Genomic DNA, 24,179 nt, shown 5'->3' with positions numbered 1-24,179 from the left:
CTACCCTGGGCCACATGGGAAGAATTTAGAGACACCTTGGCAAAATATTGCCCCTCCAGAAAAGACAGAGACATGCCTGACGCCCGTTAGCATGGAAAAGTCAGGCCTTTGGGCTTAGAGGATCTGACTGCTGGTTAGCTGACAGAGAATGAAATCAGAACTCTGCCAAATTTCCAGGAGACCTTTGAAACCAGCTATATGCACCCCTGTGTTATGGCAGAAAGTGCTTCTGTTCCACCACAAACACAGTGTGCCTACCCTCAAGCAGACGCGTTGTCTTTCGCACAATGTACATCTTTGTAAGAATATGCAGCTGTAAGAAAATGGTGAGAGATGCCACACAGCTTTATGCCCATGTATATTTATCATGGGGTTATTGGCAACAGCAAAAGAAGAAAGTGCACGGAGGTCCAAATACAAATAATTGGTTAAATACACCCTGTTCCATTCATAAAATGAAACAGACTATTAAGCTGCCATTAAGTATCATGTTTTCAAATGGTAGTTAATGGTGCGGGAAGTACTCAGATTAGGAGAATGGGATAGAATGTTTTTGTCTGAAAAACTGTATATACACACACATACACCTATATTCACATATGTAAACCTGTTATACATACATATCATAGATAATCAAGATGGAAACATAAAAATGTGGTCCCTGGGGCGCCTGGGTGGCGCAGTCGGTTAAGCGTCCGACTTCAGCCAGGTCACGATCTCGCGGTCCGTGAGTTCGAGCCCCGCGTCAGGCTCTGGGCTGATGGCTCGGAGCCTGGAGCCTGTTTCCGATTCTGTGTCTCCCTCTCTCTCTGCCCCTCCCCCGTTCATGCTCTGTCTCTCTCTGTCCCAAAAATAAATAAAAAACGTTGAAAAAAAAAAAAAATGTGGTCCCTAAGAGTTTTAATTGTTTTGTATACTTCCCTCAATATTCCACATCGAAAATTTATAAGAATCTCAATAGCTGTTATTAAAAATCAGAACCGTCGCCCAGACATAAGATAAGATTCTGCCCCCAGCCCCATTTTTCACCCCCAAATCTAGATAGTCAAAGAACACGCACGCCTTCATTCTCAGCTCTCACTGATCTTTGTGGTTTGTCTAGAAACCAGCGCGGGCCTACCATTCAGCTATTGACAAGCGTTGCAGGCATTTAGTGCTGGGGAACCAGGGAACCAGAGCAGGAGCTCTGAGACGTTGATGATGCCTTGTCTTCTCCGTACATATTAAAATAAAAATATTGAAATAAATTTGAGGAAGTCTAACCATTTCCATCTCTCCCCCTACTGCTGTGAAAAAAAATTTTTTTTTCCCTTAACATCACATTTTTTTTTCAAATGAAAACCTTTTGGAGCCCCTGTTTAACTAGAGCCCTAGGCTTGGGCTCGCTTTGCCAGGCCAGCCCTCCAGTACTGACGTAAGCTCTAATCTGAGCCCTGGCGAGGTCACCACTGAGAGAGGAATCTTCCTCACTCACCTTCCCAGTTTAAATTTGTTTCAAATGTGGAGGCCAATGGTACATATTTCCTATCGGGTTTCCAAAGTGTTTGGAAGTTTTTTTGTGCTCCGTGAAAGAGTTTTTAACTAATCTTCCATACTTTTGCTGTGTCCTTTAACATACAAATGCTATATCCTTTGACATCTAAACTTGGGAAACACATGAGGACATTCTGCATTATACAGTGTTATGGACAAATTGGGCCCCCCTAAAATTCTTGAGTTGAAGCCCTAAACTACAAATCCTCAAAATTTGGATTGTAGCCCGTATTTGGAGATGGGCCTTTAAGGAGGCGATTAAAGTAAATGAGGTCCTAATCTAATATGACTGGTATATTTATAAGAAAAGGAGATCAGAGAATACGGAGAGACACCAGGGAAGTGTGAGCCCAGAGGAGGGGCCATTTAAGGACACAGTGAGAAGACGGCCATCTACAAGCTTCAAAAGAAACTAAACTTGGACCCAAGTCACATGTCGGCCAAAGATGGCCGCACTCAGGCTAGTCAAGCAAAGGTTGGAGTGAGCCCCAGTGTGGCCGAGGAAGCCCAATGGCTGTTGTGAGGAGAATATAAGGCCCCAGGTGGAAAATCATGAACCAGATGATACTGTCAAGGAAAACTTAACTTTCTATATCATAACCAGAAAAATTAACCAACTCCCAGAAGCAGAAAGGAATCTACTTGAACATGGAAGATCGTATATTGGACACAATGCTGCTTCCTGTGGTCAAATAGCAAATAGTTTTTTGACACCTCTTAAGTGTGACACAGGCTCCTGTAGCTGCTGGCTTACCCGTGGCAGCGATCCCCTTTTTGACTGCGCACACAGCTGATGAAGGCTTTGTAAGTCTACCTTTGAATACAGGGGACTTGAGCTGTCAAGCTGGTACCACAACACAGGGTGATTGGTTGGTCTTGTTTTTGGCGGTCTGTACTCTATTTTCTTGGCTATACCTGTGAATGGAGGCCTAGCGGCCAGGTAGGAATCAGCCCTGACACCAGAGACAGGAAACAACTTACTAGATTAGAATTTCTAAGCCCGGCTTTAGAAAGGTGTTATTTCCCGTTTTGCTCCAGACTTCGTTTGCAGCAGACCCTGGGTCTAGACGATACAAGCGAAGTATAAAGCCTCTTCAGTTACCTGGCCCTGGCTTAGAGATTCAGTGACGGTTAAATAAACGTGTACATGAAAATAAAATTGTAATGTATGGGGAAAAAAAAAAAAAAGAACAGGGGCACCTGGGTGGCTCAGACTGTTGAGTGTCCGACTGCAGCTCAGGTCATGATCTCGTGGTCTGTGAGTTCGAGCCCCACGTCGGGCTCAGAGCCTAGAACCTGCTTCGGATTCTGTGTGTGTGTCTCTCTCTCTTCCCCTCCCCCACTCATGCTCTCTCTCTCTCTCTCTCTCTTTATCAAATAAATAAATAAATGTTGAAAGAAGGAAAGAAAGAAAGAAAGAAAGAAAAGAAAGAAAGAAAGAAAGAAAGAAAGAAAGAAAGAAAGAAAGAAAAAAGACTAAACCCTCTGGACTCTCAGGCTCCAGAACTGTGAGAGAAAAAATCTCTGCTGTTTAAGCCACCCAGCCCATGGTATTTAATTATGGAAGCCCTAGCAAATTAATATATGGTGGAAATCATATTTTATTTTTATTTTTTTTAAGTTTGTTTATTTTGAGAGAGGGAGAGAAAAAGAGAGAGAGAGAGAAAGAGTTGGGGGGGGGGGGCAGAAAGAGAGGGAGAGAGAGAGAATCCCAAGCAGGCTCTGCACCGTCAGCACAGAGCCCAATGTAGGGCTCAATCTTACAAACCGCGAGATCATGACCAGAGCTGAAATCAAGAGTCAAACGCTTAGCCGACTCAGCCGCCCAGGCTCCCCAGTGGAAATCATATTTTAAATGGAGACTGACTGTCAGAGCTGAAAAACACAAGACCTAAGCTCCACCAGAGCACACATCTGGTTTCACAGAAACAGGGTGACACCCTAGAGTCCCTGTGGTCCTGGGACCAAGTAGAGGCAGAGCCAGGGCCCCTGAGGGCTCTTCTCCACCTAAGACCGATGTCTCCATTTGCTCACTGGTCAATTCATTGCTAGTAAAGTGTTTCCCACAACTGCTCTCTCCCACTTGGCTCCTGAGCCCAGTGTGGACGACAGGTAAACCTTCAAGGTTCTCCCCGTCCTCCTTGTCTATATAACTTGCAGTCTCATAGCTGTGCTGCCCACACGAGCAGTCCATTTTCTCTCAGTGGATGTGAGCACTATGCTATGAGCTTCAGGAAACTGTGACTCCGTTGTTAGTCAACTTGTGACTTTGATCAAGTTCTTTCGTGTCTCAGGGTTCCCTTAAATGAGGGCAACACTGTCTACCCTTGACTGATATCGTGAGGATTGAATGAGATGATGTGGGAAAGGCAGGCGATGGTCCACAGACACTAGCTCACCCCTATCCAGTGTCCTTTCCTCTATCCTCCTACTCTTCCTTCCTCTTGCCTTCTGACCTGAAGAAAAGGAATCAAAAAAAGGTCACGCACCCTCGTACCCAGATTTCTGACTCTCTTCCGCTGCCCTTTCCATCTGTCTACTCAAGCAGCGAAGGTCTCCCTATAGATCTTAGGGTTCTGCATGGCACCTGAGGGCAGTTCACCAGATCATCACTGTTTGTGAGGCTTAGCTAATGTCTGCAGGAATTTGATCTGGCAGAAGCCATTTCTTTCTCTGGATTTCTAGGAAGGCATGCCATCGGGTGATAGGCCAGCTTCAGCCAAGCCTAGCACAGTGTGGTTCTTGCACTCTGGAAATGTTTATTGCTGATAAAGCTTTCTCGCCGCAGTAAGATAAAAAATTATGAGATCTCAAACACCCAAACACCCCAGAAGTCTCTACTTGATACAGCAAAAGTAGAACTTGATGCGAAGACATTTTACGCTTCTAAATAGCTTGCCCATAACCCTAGCCATCCCATTCCAGGCTTAAGCTACCCTCACCTCACAATCTTGGAATTAGGTCTCTATGTTTGCATCTCACACTGAACATTCCATCTAGGAGAGTGGGCTATCAAGGTAACAAACCCAGTGTAGTGGGTGGTAGAGACAGAGTTACTTGTGGGACTTTCAGTAGGTAATTGCCCTCTCTAGAACTTAGTTCCCTCCTCTTAAAAAAAAAAAAAAAATAGGAAAGCTAATGAGCTGCTGTAAGAGTTGAGATAAAGCCTAAAAAGCCCCTATGCAGTGCCTAGTACATAATAATAATGACTCCATAAAGGCTACCCATCATTGTTACTACTATCATTAATATTTTTCACCTAACACATGCTTTGCTGATAAAAGGAAATACAAGTGGAATACCTTGATTAGTCCCTGCTTATTTTATTATCTGACCACTAAGAGGCTTAAGTGGAGGAAAAAAAGCCACAGGGGCAGTAGTACTTATAAAGGCCTTTTCCATACGAACCAGTGGTGTACCCCCAAGTTGACAAGCTGAAAGGAGTCGCCAACACGACCATCTGCAGAATTGTTATAATTCACAGCATGGGTAGCTCTGGGGCAGCTGAGGATGTTAACTGGAGCAGGGTTCCTCACTCTCTCCACCGTTGACATTTGGGGCCAGATAATTCTTTGTCGCCTTGCACACTGTATCGTACAAAAGTCAGCAGGATCCCCGGCCTCTACCCACTAGGTGCCAATCGCACCCTCCCACAACCCAAAATGTTTCCAGACATTGCCAAATGGCCTCTGGAAGGCAAAATCACCGCCCCCCAACCCTCCCGGCTTTGAGAGCCACTGGCATAGAGGAACTCTGATGGTCTTTCACAGGGTGGTGAATATTGTCTCTTGGTGGAAAGAGAATACATGATTGCAACAAGCAGGGCTGAGATTCAGCTGGCTGGTGCCAGTTCAACCGAACCACTGTTTATAGTCCAATTCTTATTGATTGATTGGTGTTTGTGCCATACTGGTTAGCAAACATGCTTAATATAATTCCTACATTGTAGTGAACCTTAGGTTGAGGTTTCTCTAAAGGAGTAAAGGTTAGGAGCACCTGGGTGGCTCAGTCGGTTAAGCCTCTGACTTCGGCTCAGGTCATGGTCTCCCGGTTCGTGGGTTCGAGCCCCACATCGGGCTCCGTGCTGACAGCTCAGAGCCTGGAGCCTGCTTCAGATTCTGCATCTCCCTCTCCCTCTGCCCCTTCCCTGCTTGTGCTCTCTCTCTCTCTCTCTCAAAATAAATAAACATTAAAAATTTTTTTAAAAAAGAAGTAAAGGTTAAAGGAGATCCTAGCTGTTCATGTACTAAAGACAGAGTTCATTCAAAGGGCATCGTGGTGGCTAAAAGTCCTCAGATGGTTGTTATTCTACCTCAAAGCCTTCCAACAATGCCTCAATATGGTCTTTTCACTCATTGCTGTCTTCTTCCTCATCTTTCCCAACCATAGCACAGAATGGCATTTCAGACTGCTTGACGTTAATGATGACTACAGACTGCTTACCTGGTTCTGGAGTTTTGCAGAGCAGGTGTTAGGAGACGACTGTCCTCCAAATGTCTCTGGAAACAGAGATATACCATTTCTGATGATATATCCTTAGGCTCTAGGGTGACACATGCATACCATGTTTCTCTACAGGATGGTTTCAGACTTTGGGTCCCAGGGAGCTTGCAGTGGAGATGGTGACCCTGCTATAAAACGAAAGACGTCCGGAAACGTTGCCACCGGTTTTGACCCATGTCCAGGCAGTTCTCCAACGTGGGGCAAGGGAGAGGGGGAACACAGGAAACAGCAGTACTAATGAATTCAGTACCAAGGGGAAGATAAAAGATCAATTAGGTCGAGGGACTCCCCGAGACCAGCCCATTTGCCAAATAAAATCACACAATTGCCACAGGCAACCACACAATCGCTGCAATGCTGTTAAAACCATTGGAATAATGGGCTACCCATGTGAGCCTTCCCCAAAAGACCAGTTTACATAGAGGCATGGGTTTTTTGTTTTTTGTTTTTTGTTTTTTTTAATTTCTTTTTTTAACGTTTATTTATTTTTGAGGCAGAGAGAGACACAGCATGAACGGGGGAGGGGCCGAGAGAGAGGGAGACACAGAATCGGAAGCAAGCTCCAGGCTCTGAGTCATCAGCCCAGAGCCCGACGCGGGGCTCGAACTCGCGGACCGCGAGATCGTGACCTGAGCTGAAGTCGGACGCTTAACCCACTGAGCCACCCAGGCGCCTCGAGGCATGGTTTTCGGTAAGAGCGCTGGACCACGGTTCTGGATGTGAGTAGGGGATTCAATGTCATTTATCATCCAGCCCCTTTGTCGCTGAACAGGCTTATCAGTCTCTAGAAACAAAGCTCTAAAAGAATGTTAAAGGGAGTGGAGAAACAGGGGTACTAAAGTCCCCAATTCGCTCACGTCTACCACCAAGTCCACTTCTCAGAGGCGCTTCTGGGTCTGCCCACCTGCGCGTCCCCACCTGGGACAGCTCCCCTCCCGGCCCACCTACCCAACACTCTACTCATTTACTACCTGCCGGGCTTGGAGGGCGTTACTTAACTTCTCTGTGCCTCGATTTCATTTCCTCTGAAATGGGAGAATAATCATTCCTGCTTCGGCACATGGTGAATATCAAATGAGAATACATGCGTGAAGAGCCTGGCACATAGCAAGCCTGCAATAAATGTTACCTATTGTTACGAGACTTGTTATTCATCCTTCACATGTCCATATCCTCCGATAAACCTGTCTTGATGCTCCTAATTAGGTACACATGTTATCTTCAGGGGCTGCCAAAAAGCGTTCACGAGGACACCTCACGGGGGCACCTGGGTGGCCCAGTTGGTTGAGTGTCCAACTCTTGATTTCAGCTCGGGTTGTGATCCCAGGATAGTGGGATTGAGCCCCGCATCAGGCTGTGTGCTGGGCCTGGAGTCTATCTGGGACTCTCCCCACCTTCTCTCTGCCCCTGCCTGCTCGTACGCTCTCTCTTCTCTCCTTCTCAGAAAAAAAAAAAAAAGTATAGCTCACAGATTCTTAGTGCAGCCTCAGGATGTACCCACAAACAAGACCTGCCATGAATAAAACCTCAAAATTCTGGGCACAATTATTGATACAGCGGTAGGGATGAACCAAAAAAATAAAAAACAAAAAAGGCTATCTGAATAATTGAGGAGATTGCTGTGAGGACGGAGAGAAAAGGAGATCTCTTTTTACAAGATCTCATGTACTGAGGATGATGTTTTTCGGGAGTTAACCCGCCAGCAAGAGAGGCTGCCTGAGAATGAGGATGATGCAGAAGAAAAGCAAAGGTCAGAGGGAGATCGAGATAGGAGAAGGAGGGCAATAGGGCCAGAGAGACTGGGTTACATTTTTGGGACCCTGGATCCAGCCAAGCCTGAAGACATGTGCCCGGGGTTGTAAAAAGACATAAACAGCCTCTTTTTACCTCAACTAGCTTCAACGTGGTTTCTCTCATTTGTTAAGAGTCTTGATTAACACTGCATATTTCTCCATTCGTGACACGTATTACATTTCATCTTAAGTAATTGTTGAGTTGTCTATCTTCCCCCAGCTAGGCTGAAATTCCATAAAGGCAAGGCTCCGTCCTACCTGTCGTTGTCACGTAACTGAAAAGTTTAGGATCTGCCAGGTGTACATAGGGCTGAAGCTAGGTCCTCGAAGCCTGTCTTGTTCTCTCTGCCTCACAGGTTTTCTCCCAGCTGTGTTTTCTGCCACATCTCTCCTTCAAGAGGACTCTCGTAGGGTCTGCTCGCATCACTTGCCCGAGCGTATGCCCCTTTCACTGACTGCAGTGGAGTGGCATTCTCTTGTGGGCTAGCCTGGGTCACACGAATACCTCTCTGTGGCCCGGGGGACAATGCGGGGAGAAGGCCGATCGGTGGTTCCACTAGCATCACAGAAATAACTAGGATCACTAGTTCCCAAAGGAAAGGAATGTGAGCAGACAAAAAAGAAACCGGTGTCCACTGTCTGTTCCCGCTCCCCTACTTGCTCAGATGTGTCCCAACCCATTCCCAGAGTGCCCAGAGGGGTCTATACCTTGCGTTCTTAATTGCCACATCTCCCATCTGGCCCCCGGGAGCTCCCCAGCCACATCTGTCCTGTGCTCCAAGCTTGTCCCTGGTGGAGACAATATGCCTAACGTCCGGTTGCGCTAATTCTGACACACAGCTGCACAAACCACACACCAGTGCTGCCCTGTGCTGCCACTGCATGGACAGACCTGTCATGTGTTGCCCCTTCTTTTAATTAGTCTCTTCTTCCATGAGACCCCGGGAACGAGACGGAAGGATACAATATGAACAACCCGCCTATCATGAGAAACGTCCTCCTTCTTTCATACTGGCTTTGGACCAAACTTGTGAACGTGCACTTTCTCTCCTTAGTCTGAGATCCATTCCAGAAGCTTCCTTCGTCTCTCATGCCAATAGGCTTCAGGCGGACCAACCCCACACTCCCACTAGATCAAGCTGGGTCACTGAGCATAGCATAAAGCTGGGATCACTGCTGTGCTTTTGTCTTTTGTTTTTGTTTTTTTAAAGAGGAATTTCCAGAAGAATATCTTATTCTTACTAGATTTCCTATTTAAGTGTCACTAGACAGATTTATTTGTTAGTTATCCTGAACGGCTTTTACCCCACCATTGAGCAACTGTCAGATTGGCTGGGCGGTGTTCTAATCCGTTGTCACAGAAACAAAAAGCATCCATGTCTCTTCTTGGAATTTGCTTTCCTTGGGGAGGAGGGGGGTAGCAGGGATGTTTTGATTTGTATATCTCTGTTCCCATGTAATAATCTTAAGTTTTTAAAACCCTGTCCATAAAACAATTGATGTCACAGTTAATGTAACTGTTGACTTACTAATGGACTATGGGCAGAACTGTGTTCAAGCCAAAGAGAAATACTTTGATTGACTCTACAGTGACCAAAGTATGTTTGCAGTGGTGCCTGACCTGTCTCTACCAAAACTTTCTTCCCGTTCGTGGGACATACTGTCAATGAAAGGGAACGATAATATGCAATTAGATGTTGGCAGACACTCTGGGCAGTATTTCAGTACGCTTTTACACTCTTGCACCCATAATGAGCAAACGAGCATGTAGACTCACGTTGTGGCCAGGTGCCCATTCTCCCACCTAACATGCGTTCTCTTTTCCTGGCTTCCAACATATGTCATCACTACCCCCTAATCTGTGCATCTTTCCTCCCAGTAGACCTCATTCAGTGCCACTCATTTCCAGCATTGATTTCCATCTATCTGCCCATCGCAAATAACCAGTCAGGAAACAGCAACTCGGGAGCCCTGCCCTCCAACATACACACACATTCCCTCACAATGAGCCAACCTTTCCAGACTGACATTAGCGTTGTAACCAACATAAGGAAATGAAACAGGTAATTTAAAAATCCTTGTTCATCTCTTGCAATTACAACCCGTTGTTTTTCTGGTGTTGAAAATTACCTATAGGCAGGGGGGTTCCGGAAGATGGCGGCGTAGGAGGACGCGGGGCTCACAGCGCGTCCTGCCGATCACTTAGATTCCACCTACACCTGCCTAAAGAACCCAGAAAACCGCCAGAGGATTAGCAGAAGGGAGTCTCCGGAGCCAAGCGCAGACGAGAGGCCCACGGAAGAGGGTAGGAAGGGCGGCGAGGCGGTGCGCGCTCCACGGACCGGCGGGAGGGAGCCGGGGCGGAGGGGCGGCTCGCCGGCCAAGCGGAGCCCCCGAGTCTGGCTGGCAAAAGCGGAGGGGCCGGAGGAACTGTGTTCCGACAGCAAGCGCGACTTAGCGTCTGGGAGGTCATAAGTTAACAGCTCTGCTCGGAAAGCGGGAAGGCTGGAGGACAAAGGGAGGGAGAGCTGCTGAGCCCCCGGACGGCAGAGCTCAGCTTGGCGGGGAACAAAGGCGCCAGCGCCATCTCCCCCGCCCATCCCCCAGCCAAAATCCCAAAGGGAACCGGTTCCTGCCAGGGAACTTGCTCGCTCCGCGCAAACACCCAACTCGGTGCTTCTGCGGAGCCAAACCTCCGGCAGCGGATCTGACTCCCTCCCGCTGCCACAGGGCTCCTCCTGAAGTGGATCACCTAAGGAGAAGCGAGCTAAGCCTGCCCCTCCAGCCCCCGTGCACCTTGCCTACCCACCCCAGCTAATACGCCAGATCCCCAGCAACACAAGCCTGGCAGTGTGCAAGTAGCCCAGACGGGCCACGCCACCCCACAGTGAATCCCGCCCCTAGGAGAGGGGAAGAGAAGGCACACACCAGTCTGACTGTGGCCCCAGCAGTGGGCTGGGGGCAGACATCGGGTCGGACTGCGGCCCCGCCCACTAACTCCAGTTATACACCACAGCACAGGGGAAGTGCCCTGCAGGTCCTCACCACGCCAGGGACTCTCCAAAATGACCAAACGGAAGAATTCCCCTCAGAAGAATCTCCAGGAAATAACAACAGCTAATGAACTGATCAAAAAGGATTTAAATGATATAACAGAAAGTGAATTTAGAATAATAGTCATAAAATTAATCGCTGGGCTTGAAAACAGTATACAGGACAGCAGAGAATCTCTTGCCACAAAGATCGAGGGACTAAGGAACAGTCACGAGGAGTTGAAAAACGCTTTAAACGAAATGCAAAACAAAATGGAATCCACGATGGCTCGGCTTGAAGAGGCAGAGGAGAGAATAGGTGAACTAGAAGATAAAGTTATGGAGAAAGAGGAAGCTGAAAGAAAGAGAGATAAAAAAATCCAGGAGTATGAGGGGAAAATTAGAGAACTAAGTGATACACTAAAAAAAAATAATATACGCATAATTGGTATCCCAGAGGAGGAAGAGAGAGGGAAGGGTGCTGAAGGGGTACTTGAACAAATTATAGCTGAGAACTTCCCTGAACTGGGGAAGGAAAAAGGCATTGAAATCCAAGAGGCACAGAGAACTCCCTTCAGACGTAACTTGAATCGATCTTCTGCACGACATATCATAGTGAAACTGGCAAAATACAAGGATAAAGAGAAAATTCTGAAAGCAGCAAGGGATAAACGTGCCCTCACATATAAAGGGAGACCTATAAGACTCGTGACTGATCTCTCCTTTGAAACTTGGCAGGCCAGAAAGGCTTGGCACGATATCTACAGTGTGCTAAACAGAAAAAATATGCAGCCGAGAATCCTTTATCCAGCAAGTCTGTCATTTAGAATAGAAGGAGAGATAAAGGTCTTCCCAAACAAACAAAAACTGAAGGAATTTGTCACCACGAAACCAGCCCTACAAGAGATCCTAAGGGGGATCCTGTGAGACAAAGTACCAGAGACATCGCTACAAGCATAAAACATACAGACATCACAATGACTCTAAACCCATATCTTTCTATAATAACACTGAATGTAAATGGACTAAATGCGCCAACTAAAAGACATAGGGTATCAGAATGGATAAAAAAACAAGACCCATCTATTTGCTGTCTACAAGAGACACATTTTAGATCTGAGGACACCTTTAGATTGAGAGTGAGGGGATGGAGAACTATTTATCATGCTCCTGGAAGCCAAAAGAAAGCTGGAGTAGCCATACTTATATCAGACAAACTAGACTTTAAATTAAAGGCTGTAACAAGAGATGAAGAAGGGCATTATATAATAATCACAGGGTCTATCCACCAGGAAGAGCTAACTATTATAAATGTCTATGCGCCAAATACCCGAGCCCCCAGATATATAAAACAATTACTCATAAACATAAGCAACCTCATTGATAAGAATGTGGTCATTGCAGGGGACTTTAACACCCCACTTACAGAAATGGATAGATCATCTAGACACACAGTCAATAAAGAAACAAGGGCCCTGAATGATACATTGGATCAGATGGACTTGACAGATATATTTAGAACTCTGCATCCCAAAGCAACAAAATATACTTTCTTCTCGAGTGCACATGGAACATTCTCCAAGATAGATCATATACTGGGTCACAAAACAGCCCTTCATAAGTTTACAAGAATTGAAATTATACCATGCATACTTTCAGACCACAATGCTATGAAGCTTGAAATCAACCACAGGAAAAAGTCTGGAAAACCTCCAAAAGCATGGAGGTTAAAGAACACCCTACTAACGAATGAGTGGGTCAACCAGGCAATTAGAGAAGAAATTAAAACATATATGGAAACAAACAAAAATGAAAATACAACAATCCAAACGCTTTGGGATGCAGCGAAGGCAGTCCTGAGAGGAAAATACATTGCAATCCAGGCCTATCTCAAGAAACAAGAAAAATCCCAAATACAAAATCTAACAGCACACCTAAAGGAAATAGAAGCAGAACAGCAAAGGCAGCCTAAACCCAGCAGAAGAAGAGAAATAATAAAGATCAGAGCAGAAATAAACAATATAGAATCTAAAAAAACTGTAGAGCAGATCAACGAAACCAAGAGTTGGTTTTTTGAAAAAATAAACAAAATTGACAAACCTCTAGCCAGGCTTCTCAAAAAGAAAAGGGAGATGACCCAAATAGATAAAATCATGAATGAAAATGGAATGATTACAACCAATCCCTCAGAGATACAAACAATTATCAGGGAATACTATGAAAAATTATATGCCAGCAAATTGGACAACCTGGAAGAAATGGACAAATTTCTAAACACCCACACTCTTCCAAAACTCAATCAGGAGGAAATAGAAAGCTTGAACAGACCCATAACCAGCGAAGAAATTGAATCGGTTATCAAAAATCTCCCAACAAATAAGAGTCCAGGACCAGATGGCTTCCCAGGGGAGTTCTACCAGACATTTAAAGCAGAGATAATACCTATCCTTCTCAAGCTATTCCAAGAAATAGAAAGGGAAGGAAAACTTCCAGACTCATTCTATGAAGCCAGTATTACTTTGATTCCTAAACCAGACAGAGACCCAGTAAAAAAAGAGAACTACAGGCCAATATCCCTGATGAATATGGATGCAAAAATTCTTAATAAGATACTGGCAAATCGAATTCAACAGCATATAAAAAGAATTATTCACCATGATCAAGTGGGATTCATTCCTGGGATGCAGGGCTGGTTCAACATTCGCAAATCGATCAACGTGATACATCACATTAACAAAAAAAAAGAGAAGAACCATATGATCCTGTCAATCGATGCAGAAAAGGCCTTTGACAAAATCCAGCACCCTTTCTTAATAAAAACCCTTGAGAAAGTCGGGATAGAAGGAACATACTTAAAGATCATAAAGGCCATTTATGAAAAGCCCACAGCTAACATCATCCTCAACGGGGAAAAACTGAGAGCTTTTTCCCTGAGATCAGGAACACGACAGGGATGCCCACTGTCACCGCTGCTGTTTAATATAGTGCTGGAAGTTCTAGCATCAGCAATCAGACAACAAAAGGAAATCAAAGGCATCAAAATTGGCAAAGATGAAGTCAAGCTTTCGCTTTTTGCAGATGACATGATATTATACATGGAAAATCCGATAGACTCCACCAAAAGCCTGCTAGAACTGATACATGAATTCAGCAAAGTTGCAGGATACAAAATCAATGTGCAGAAATCAGTTGCATTCTTATACACTAACAATGAAGCAACAGAAAGACAAATGAAGAAACTGATCCCATTCACAATTGCACCAAGAAGCATAAAATACCTAGGAATAAATCTAACCAAAGATGTAAAAGATCTGTATGCTGAAAACTATAGAAAGCTTATGCAGGTAATTGAAGAAGATATAAAGAAATGGAAAGACATTCCCTGCTCATGGATTGGAAGAATAAATATTGTCAAAATGTCAATACTACCCAAAGCTATCTACACATTCAATGCAATCCCTATCAAAATTGCACCAGCATTCTTCTCGAAACTAGAACAAGCAATCCTAAAATTCATATGGAACCACAAAAGGCCCCGAATAGCCAAAGTAATTTTGAAGAAGAAGACCAAAGCAGGAGGCATCACAATCCCAGACTTTAGCCTCTACTACAAAGCTGTCATCATCAAGACAGCATGGTATTGGCATAAAAACAGACACATAGACCAATGGAATAGAATAGAAACCCCAGAACTAGACCCACAAACGTATGGCCAACTCATCTTTGACAAAGCAGGAAAGAACATCCAATGGAAAAAAGACAGTCTCTTTAACAAATGGTGCTGGGAGAACTGGACAGCCACATGCAGAAGGTTGAAACTAGACCACTTTCTCACACCATTCACAAAAATAAACTCAAAATGGATAAAGGACCTGAATGTGAGACAGGAAACCATCAAAACCTTAGAGGAGAAAGCAGGAAAAGACCTCTCTGACCTCAGCCGTAGCAATCTCTTACTCGGCACATCCCCAAAGGCAAGGGAATTAAAAGCAAAAGTGAATTACTGGGACCTTATGAAGATAAAAAGCTTCTGCACAGCAAAGGAAACAACCAACAAAACTAAAAGGCAACCAACGGAATGGGAAAAGATATTTGCAAATGACACATCGGACAAAGGGCTAGTATCCAAAATCTATAAAGAGCTCATCAAACTCCACACCCGAAAAACAAATAACCCAGTGAAGAAATGGGCAGAAAACATGAATAGACACTTCTCTAAAGAAGACATCCGGATGGCCAACAGGCACATGAAAAGATGTTCAACGTCGCTCCTTATCAGGGAAATACAAATCAAAACCACACTCAGATACCACCTCACGCCAGTCAGAGTGGCCAAAATGAAGAAATCAGGAGACTATAGATGCTGGAGAGGATGTGGAGAAACAGGAACCCTCTTGCACTGTTGGTGGGAATGCAAATTGGTGCAGCCGCTCTGGAAAGCAGTGTGGAGGTTCCTCAGAAAATTAAAAATAGACCTACCCTATGACCCAGCAATAGCACGGCTAGGAATTTATCCAAGGGATACAGGAGTACTGATGCATAGGGGCACCTGTACCCCAATGTTTATAGCGGCACTCTCAACAATAGCCAAATTATGGAAAGAGCCTAAATGTCCATCAACTGATGAATGCATAAAGAAATTGTGGTTTATATACACAATGGAATACTACGTGGCAATGAGAAAAAATGAAATATGGCCTTTTGTAGCAACATGGATGGAACTGGAGAGTGTGATGCTAAGTGAAATAAGCCATACAGAGAAAGACAGATACCATATGGTTTCACTCTTATGTGGATCCTGAGAAACATAACAGAAACCCATGGGGGAGGGGAAGGAAAAAAAAAAAAAAAAAAAAAGAGGTTAGAGTGGGAGAGAGCCAAAGCATTAGAGACTGTTAAAAACTGAGAACAAACTGAGGGTTGATGGGGGGTGGGAGGGAGGGCGGGGTGGGAGGGAGGGCAGGGTGGGTGATGGGTATTGAGGAGGGCACCTTTTGGGATGAGCACTGGGTGTTGTATGGAAACCAATTTGACAGTAAATTCCATATATTAAAAAATAAAATAAATAAAATAAATAAAAAAAAAATAAAAAAAAATTACCTATAGGCAAAGAATCAAGGTCTAACGCAAACACTTGTCAGATTACACCGACGATAACTGAGAGAAATGGACGACATTAATTGTGACAGTAAATCTGTCCTACTGTTTTGTCTTGGGTAGCAGAGAGTATAACAATACGGACATCTCCAGTTTTGCACATTCCTTCGTGTGTGGTACACACTTCCTAACAATGGACCGGTTCTCCTGGCCACAGGCTAGTGCCTGGGGAAAGGTGGGTTGCTGATCGATGCAAGCTGGAATGTGTGTGTCCGCTTGCCTTCATAGTGTCCCAGAACCCTGACGCCCATGCTGGAAACTTTTCCTGTGTTTTTTCCACTCTAAAAACAGCAAAAGGACATATATTTTCCTTGTTCTTTGCCAAGTAATTCAACAAAGAAGTCTCTTAGGATACCAATAGAAGATAATTGATTATATGTGCATTTTAGCTGGGGCCTCCTCGAGAAATGCTTTAAACAAAATAAGGCTCACTGTTTACTTATACCTTCTAAGCACGATTTATATAAGCACCATGCTATTTAAGTGTCAAAGAAATCCCACAAGGTGAAGATTATAATTTTCTCTCCTGAAGAAGAGAAAACTAAATGTTTAAATGGTTTGTCCAAAAGGCCTCACAGCCTCACCCCAGCTCCTTCTCCACACTCTGTGGCCCTAAGAGAAACTTGCTGCTGCCTGTAATCACATACTTGGCAGAAAAAGGTATTTGAAGAAATAATGGCAAAAAAATCCCTAAATTTGATGAAAAATACTTATTTATAGGTCCAAGAGGCCCAGCAAACTAGAAATGGGACAAATACAAAGAAAAACACACTACCTAGTCAAACTGCAGAAATTCAAAGAGAAATTCTTTAAGGCAGCCAGAGGGGATGCGGGAAGAAAGCTCACAAACACAAGAAAAAAACATGGATTTTCATCAGAAACATTGGAGGCCAGAACGCAATGGGTGACATTTTAGTAAACAAATAAATAAACAACCCCGCCCCCAAAATAGCCAATCCAGAATTCTGTATTCAGCAAAAAATATCCTAGGGTTGAAAGAAAGACAATTTTCTAATGAATGAGAATTGAAAGAATTTGTTGCCAGCAGACTTGCCCTAGCATTTCTTAGCACTAAAGATGTTCTTTGGGCTGAAGGGAAATTATAATGGATTGAGGCCTGAATCTACAGGAAGGAAAGCATCCTGTCATAATGCTTTTACCAGGTTATTAGACACATTTCTGATACCTGGAGGCAGCATTTTGAGTGGGGAAATAAGTGAGTTGGGGGAAAAAAGCAGAAACTAAAATATTTTAGAGTTACAAAGCAATGTCACATGTCATAAGGACAGAGGAATCTTTTCTCTTTTTTATACTGTTGAGGATTTTTCCCTAGGTGATAGTTTTCTAATTCTATGACTTTTGCCATACACACTTTCTATTTTTATCTAATTATTTTTCCTTATGTTATGTCTCCAGTTGCTTTTGTTTTCAGAAAGGTTTTCTTGACCAGGGACTGTGAGTCACTCACACAATATATGATTTTACAACTGCTTTTATAGACAATTATTTCACTTATCCCAGATTTATCAAATGTGTGCAATAAAGGGAGAATATAGACCTCGCCCACCGCATAATCTGTTTACATTTGTTGAATAATGCACCCCTTTACCATTGACTCATGACAAGTTCTCCGTTATATATTAAGCTTATGTTTTATAGGGTCTACTTCTGAGCCATTCAGGCTCTTACATTTATTTATTATTAATTATCTATATACCATTTCCTTTGGACAGCTTTATGATATAGCTCAATATCAAGCAGGTAAATTCTTCCCTCTTCCTATTTCTCAATTGCTTCCTCTTCACATGAATTTATTCTTAGAATTATTTCACCACATTTCTTTCCTGCCACACACATAACTCTGGAATGTTGAATGGAATTTCTTTTAAACTACAAATTAATTTGAGAAGAATTTGTACCTTTGCTGTGGTCCATTTTACCACTAGGAATGTAAAATATCTCTTATCTTAATTAAGGCTCAGGCAATGAAATAAAGCTGAGAGCCTGCTAAAATGAGCAAATATAAAAGGAGACACTCCCTCCTGCATTCAAATGGAACCCAAGGGAAATATTCTGTCTGTGTTAAGGTGAAAAAGAAATAAAAACCAACATGCATTAAGAAACAATGGAGAAACCTTGACCTTGCTGTTCACTGGAGGGGTAAAAGTCTCTCTTGAGAATTCATAATCTTAGTCTACTCCCCACATAAATTTCGGTACAAGTTTATACTACCTATGAGTCTGAACAACCTCAAGCCAGAAATAAATTTAAAGTAGTCCCAAATTAGCAGTGCCTTCCAGGTGCTGGTAAAAGTCAACACAAATCCTTTCCGAAGGAACTCAACCAAAAACCCAAATAATTCCCACAGACAAGTGTATAAGGAAAATAAGAAATTCATAATAATAATTTAAAAACTAAGCAGAGAAGAAAGCCACCATTAGTGAAAGGAGTAGTAAAAGTGATGATTGAACCTGATATACGAAAACTTCAAATACAGAAATATCACATTCAGAATAACAAATAGTCATATTTAATGTTATTAAATAAAATGAAATAAAAGTTTGAAAAACATGGAAACTCTAAAAATGAAAAACGTAATCACTGAAACTAAAGACTCAATTGATTGTATCCATAGGATGACTATTATTAAAAACAAACAAACATGGGGCACCTGGGTGGCTCAGTTGGTTAAGCGTCCAACTCTTGGTTATCAGCTCAGGTCAAGATCCCACGGTTTGTGAGTTCAAGCCCCATATTGGGCTACGTGCTGGCAGTGTGGAGCCTACTTGGGATTCTCCCTCTCTCTGACCCTCCCCCATGCACTCTCCCTCCCCCCCTGCCAAATAAATAAATAAACTTAAAAAAAAAAAAGGAGCAAATAACAAGTGTTGGCAAGGATAAAGAAATTGAAACCGTCTTGTACTGTTGGTAGGAATGTAACACGATGCAGCTGCTCTAGAAAACAGACTGATAGTTCCTCAAAATATGAGACATAGACTTACCATACGAGGGGCGCCTGGGTGGCTCAGTCAGTTAAGCATTGAATTCCTGATTTTGGCCCAGGTCATGATCTTATGGTTTATGAGTTCAAGTCCCACATCGGGCTCTGTGCTGACAGTGTGGGACCTGCTTGGAATTCTTTCTCTCCTTTTCTCTCTCTCCCCCTGCCTCACTTGTGCACACTTTCTCTCTCAAAAATAAATAACAAATAAACTTTAAAAAAATCAAAAAAAATAATTACCATATGATCCAGCAATTCAATTTCTGGGTATATAACCCGCAAAAATGATAACTAGGGACTCAAGCAGATATTTGTACACAAATGTTCATAGCAGCATTATTGTCAGTAGCCAAAAGGTAGAAATAAGCCAAGTACCCAATAACAAGCCAAGTATCCAATATCCAACAAGATAAATAAAATGCAGTACGTACATATAATATAATATTCATCAGCCATAAAAAGGAAGGAAAGTCTGATACTAAACAACTAATAAGTCAATGAAGAAATAAAGAAAAACACCGCAAGACAAATTAAAATGAAAATACAACAGTTCAAAACCTATGGGACCCAGCAAGAGCAGTTCTAAGAAGGAAGTTTATAGCAATACATACCCACCACAAGAAAAATCTCAAATGATCTAACCTTATACCTAAAGGAACTAAAAAAGAAAAACAAAGCCCAAAATTAGTAGAAGGAAGGAAATATAAAGATTAAAATAGGAATAAATGAAACAGAGACTAAAAAAGTAGAAAAAAATCGATGAAACTAAAAGATGGTTCTTTGAAAAGACAAAAATTTGATAAACCTTTAGCCAGACTCATCAAGAAAGAGAGAGGGCCAAAGTAAATAAAATCAGAAATGAAAGAGAAGTTACAATTGATACCCCAGAAATACAAAGGATAAGAGATGACTATGAATGATTATATGCCAACGAATTGGAAAACCTACAAGAAATAGATAAATTCTTAGAAACATAGTCTTCCAAGACTGAATCAGGGAGAAAGAGAAAATTTGAACAGACTGATTATTAGGAATGAAATTGAATCAGTAATTTTAAAAAACTCTCAACAAACAAAAGTCCAGGACTTTTCACAAGTGAATCCTACCAAAAATTTAAATACTTAATGCCTATCCTTCTCAAACTATTCCAAATAAATAGAAGGAATGCTTCTAAACTCATTCTACAAGGCCAGAATTACCCTGATACTAAAACTAAACAGATACCACAAAAAAATATTACAGGTCAATATCCCTGATGAGCATAGATGCAAAAGTCTGCAACAAAATATTAGCAAACCAAATTCAAAAATACATTAAAAGGACCATACTCCATAATTAAATGGGATTATTCCAGATATGCAAGGATGGTTCAATATCTGCAAATCAATCAATGTGGTACAATATGTTAACAAAATGAAAGATAAAAATTCGTAAGATCTCAATAGATGCAAAAAAAGCATTTGACAAAATTCAACATCTATTTATGATAAAAACTCTCAATAAAGTGGATTTTTAGAGGGAACACACTTCAACATAATAAAGACCATAAATGACAAACCCACAGCTAACATCATACTTAATGGTGAAAAGCTAAAAGCTTTTCCTCTAAAATCAGGAACAAGACAAGGAAAAAGAAGCCTTAAGGGCAGAACTTTTCAGCAAGCTGAGAAACACATCAAATAGTGGCAGTTCTTAGGGGATGGTCCTTTTGGGGGCTCATTTTGTCCCCTCTAGTAGCTGCTAGGCTGCTGTTTTTCAGAGCTATTTTATTTAGTTTTCAAGGCCACTGAACAGCTAGGGAGATGCAAATGGGATTAGGTCAAGTTGAAATGTCACAAGGTCACTCCATTTACTGAGATTCAGCTGTTTTTCTTGAATAAGCACTCATAAGATTGCTGAAGATTTTAATTTCCAGAGTTCTGGGGAAAAGTTGATTTTGACAGTTTTTGCCACTGTTCTTTGTTTTTCTGGAGGAGTAAAGGTTCAGAGGTCCTTAATTCCCTGTTCTGGAAGCTGCATTCATAATAAGAGAGAGCATTGTCTCTGCAAAGCTATTGTCTCCTGATCGATGAATACTATTAAACAAAAGACTTCTGGGACACCAGAGTGGCTCAGTCGGTTAAGCCTCTGGCTCTTGGTTTCAGCTCAGGTCATGATCTCACAGTTTGTGAGTTTGAGCCCAGCATTGGGCTCTGTGCTGAGAGCACAGAGCCTGCTTGGGATTCTCTGTCTCCCCTCTCTCTCTGCCTCTATCCAACTCATTGTAGCAAAAAAGGTCTACAACTAGATAAAACATAGAGGCACAGTAGGTCATAAAAGATCAAAAGCAGCTCTGGAAAACAACCAGGAAAAAAGCCAGATTACCTACAAAGAAATGTCAATGAGAGTAAAAGCTTATTTTTCAGTGACAGTAACATAGTGAATTATTTTCATTGTATTAAGAGACAATAAAGAAGCATCCACAGAGGCAACTTTTAAGGAAATATGGAAAACATGCCCCAGATGGAATTGTAATGTCTAGGACCAGAAGAAATTGTGAGAACAGATACTGCTAAATATACATAAATATAGATGGCATACAATAAAAAAAAAAAAAAAAAAAAAAGGAATACCCAATTTGGGGATGAGTGTAACAGACTAGAACTAAAATACTGAACAACTGGATGGGTGGTCAGGTTTGAGTGGTGCTTGAGTTAGAGAACAGATATTAGGGCCAGACTGCCTCAGTTGGAATCTTGACTCTGGTACTTATTATCTAGTACTTACTAATTTGCTTTGGACAACTAACCCACATCTCTGTATGTCTCTCTACTTCTCTTAATATGAAGGTAGTATCAGTATTGAGCTCATCAGGTTATTGTGATGCTTAAATTAGTTAATACACGCAAACCACTTAGGACAATGCTTGATATAGAGCAAGTATATTGGCCATGATTCTCAATAAAGCATTCTAAGGTCCTCGTATTGCCAGGTAAAAAAGCACAATCATGATGAGAGACTAACACACCTCTACTGACAGCAATAATCAAGAATATAAAAATACTATCGACAATCTTGTTTTAATTGATTCATTGCAAAACTTTGTACCCACCGAACTCCTACCACAGAGACTTAAAAAAAAATCCATTAGTTTCCAAGATAATTTCAAGAAGTAGAAATTGAACACGTTGAGGAAGGTGCTGCTAGTTGCCTTATCAATGATCAGCCTGCCATTCGTAGGCACGGAACACTGATTTCCTGGATAGTAACAACGTGTGGAGCTAAGGCCCTCACTCTCCCAGGTGTCTTTATGGTTAAATGTGGGCATATGACCTAGATCAGATCATTGGGATTCAAGTGGAAGTCATTGGGTTGGATTTCTGGGAAAGCTATCTTAACCTTTATGCCTTTAAAGCGAATATGCCTCCAACCAATATGTTTCTCGTCCTTTGGCTCTGGTGTGTGTGGACACGTATCTTCAAAGCTCCTGCAAGCAGTTGATAACTCTACCTTAGTTCTTGCTTCTTGCTTGTGCAGAGCTTAAAGGTCAGCGAGAGGTGAGAATATATGGCCTTCTCAGGTGCTCCTAAGAATGTACACAACCCTAGGCCTGTACACAGCCATGTACACGTGCATGTAGCCTTTTAGCCTTGATTCTCAAGGTGAACAGGTAGGAGTTTGTCAATGCCGCTCCCCACCCCCGCCGCCCACGGACTTTATTTTAAATAATCTTTATGCAAGGAGATTTCACTAAAAATTTCTATGACTTTAAAAATGGACTCTGATGAGTTGTTTCCTGAAATTGGCCAAAAAGAACAACAAAGTGGATTTTCTATGTCAGACATCAAAAGACTTTAAAACTACAGTAACTACAATAGGGTGTCATTATTGCTGACATACGTAGCATAATGGGGAAAAAAAGCCCAGAAATACACACACACACACACACACACACACACACACACACACATTTTGTATATTTTAAATCGTATTTATGTAAAACTATAAAGGTATTTAATAAGCTTAGCCTGGGGAAGGAATTTTTTGAGGACAAAAGGAAAACAAGAAAACATAAAGACAAATCTTGACAAGTTGACTATATAAAAGTTAAGCACTTTTTTTATACCAAAGGGCATCACAAATGACATTAAAGACAACAGGCTGAGTGGCAATTCTTGTAAAATATGCAACAGAAATTCAAATGAAATAATTGGATCCTACTTTGAACACGTTAGATCGGCAAAAGAAAAAATTTCAGAGATTGGTAGTGCCGTGTTAATGTGGACGTGAAGACAATCTGTCTCTTTCACTGCTAGCGAGAGTGCAGATTGTTGGGGGGGGGGGGGGCAATTTGCACGATCTAATATAATCTTAAATGCGTGTCACTTGAATGCTAAGCCACATTTGCACCGAATATTCTGTGCTGCAGAATATTCACATGTGCACAAAGGTGGATATGCATGAAGCTGTTTATTCAGTACTGCTTGTGACAGTCACCAGCAGGGAACTTGAATGTCCATCAGTACTGTGTGTAGAGCGGGAGAGAGGGAAGGAGTTACAGAAAGAAAACAAAAAAGAGACTTCGATAAAGATTCAAATGGCTTTACCGTGTTTTGGGGCAATGAACTTTTTTTCTCTATTACTTTTTTTTTTTTTTTTGGTGACCCAGAATGATGACATAACGATTTGGCATCATGGGCAACTATACCACGAGAGAGACTTCTATCTTGCATCGAATATACTCCTATGTGATTTACATTTTTCAAGTGATTTGAAAACAACAAAATAGCAAGCTATAGAGCTGCGTATAGATTCCCAATGGGGTAAAAAGAACTCCGCGGAAACAGATACACATTTGTTCGCCTACACCTGTCTGAGAAAAACACACAAGCGTTACCGGTGGCTGCCTCCTGGGAGGGTGGGGAGGTGGCAGGCGACAGAGCAGAGGGCTTTGCGCACATGGGCTGCACTTCCGGCGGACGTTTCCACGAGGTGTGTTTCACTGCTGAAATTAAAAAAAAAAAAAGGAAAACGAATAAAATAACAAACACACGGCCACAAAGGGAACGGCGGTCGCCCCCAAGCTCAGAAGGAAGGCCAGGAGGTCTTTCAAGACCGGGGAAGCGTGAGCAGGCAAGCGTGACCGCAAAGGCCGCAGAGAGCATGGTGACGTGATGACGT

General features: G+C 42.5%; 1 pseudogene; it reads left to right on the top strand.

Annotated features, from left to right (window-relative positions):
* The first annotated feature begins 287 nt into the window (after positions 1-287).
* Positions 288-2,897, top strand: LOC132680594 (transmembrane protein 126A pseudogene; annotated as a pseudogene).
* The last annotated feature ends 21,282 nt before the right edge of the window (positions 2,898-24,179 follow it).

Source organism: Panthera onca, chromosome A1 (genome assembly GCF_046562875.1).
Source record: "Panthera onca isolate mPanOnc1 chromosome A1, mPanOnc1 haplotype 2, whole genome shotgun sequence".
Taxonomy (NCBI): Eukaryota; Metazoa; Chordata; class Mammalia; order Carnivora; family Felidae; genus Panthera; species Panthera onca.
Note: the sequence above shows the minus strand (reverse complement) of the source record. Positions and strands in the feature narration are given on the sequence as shown.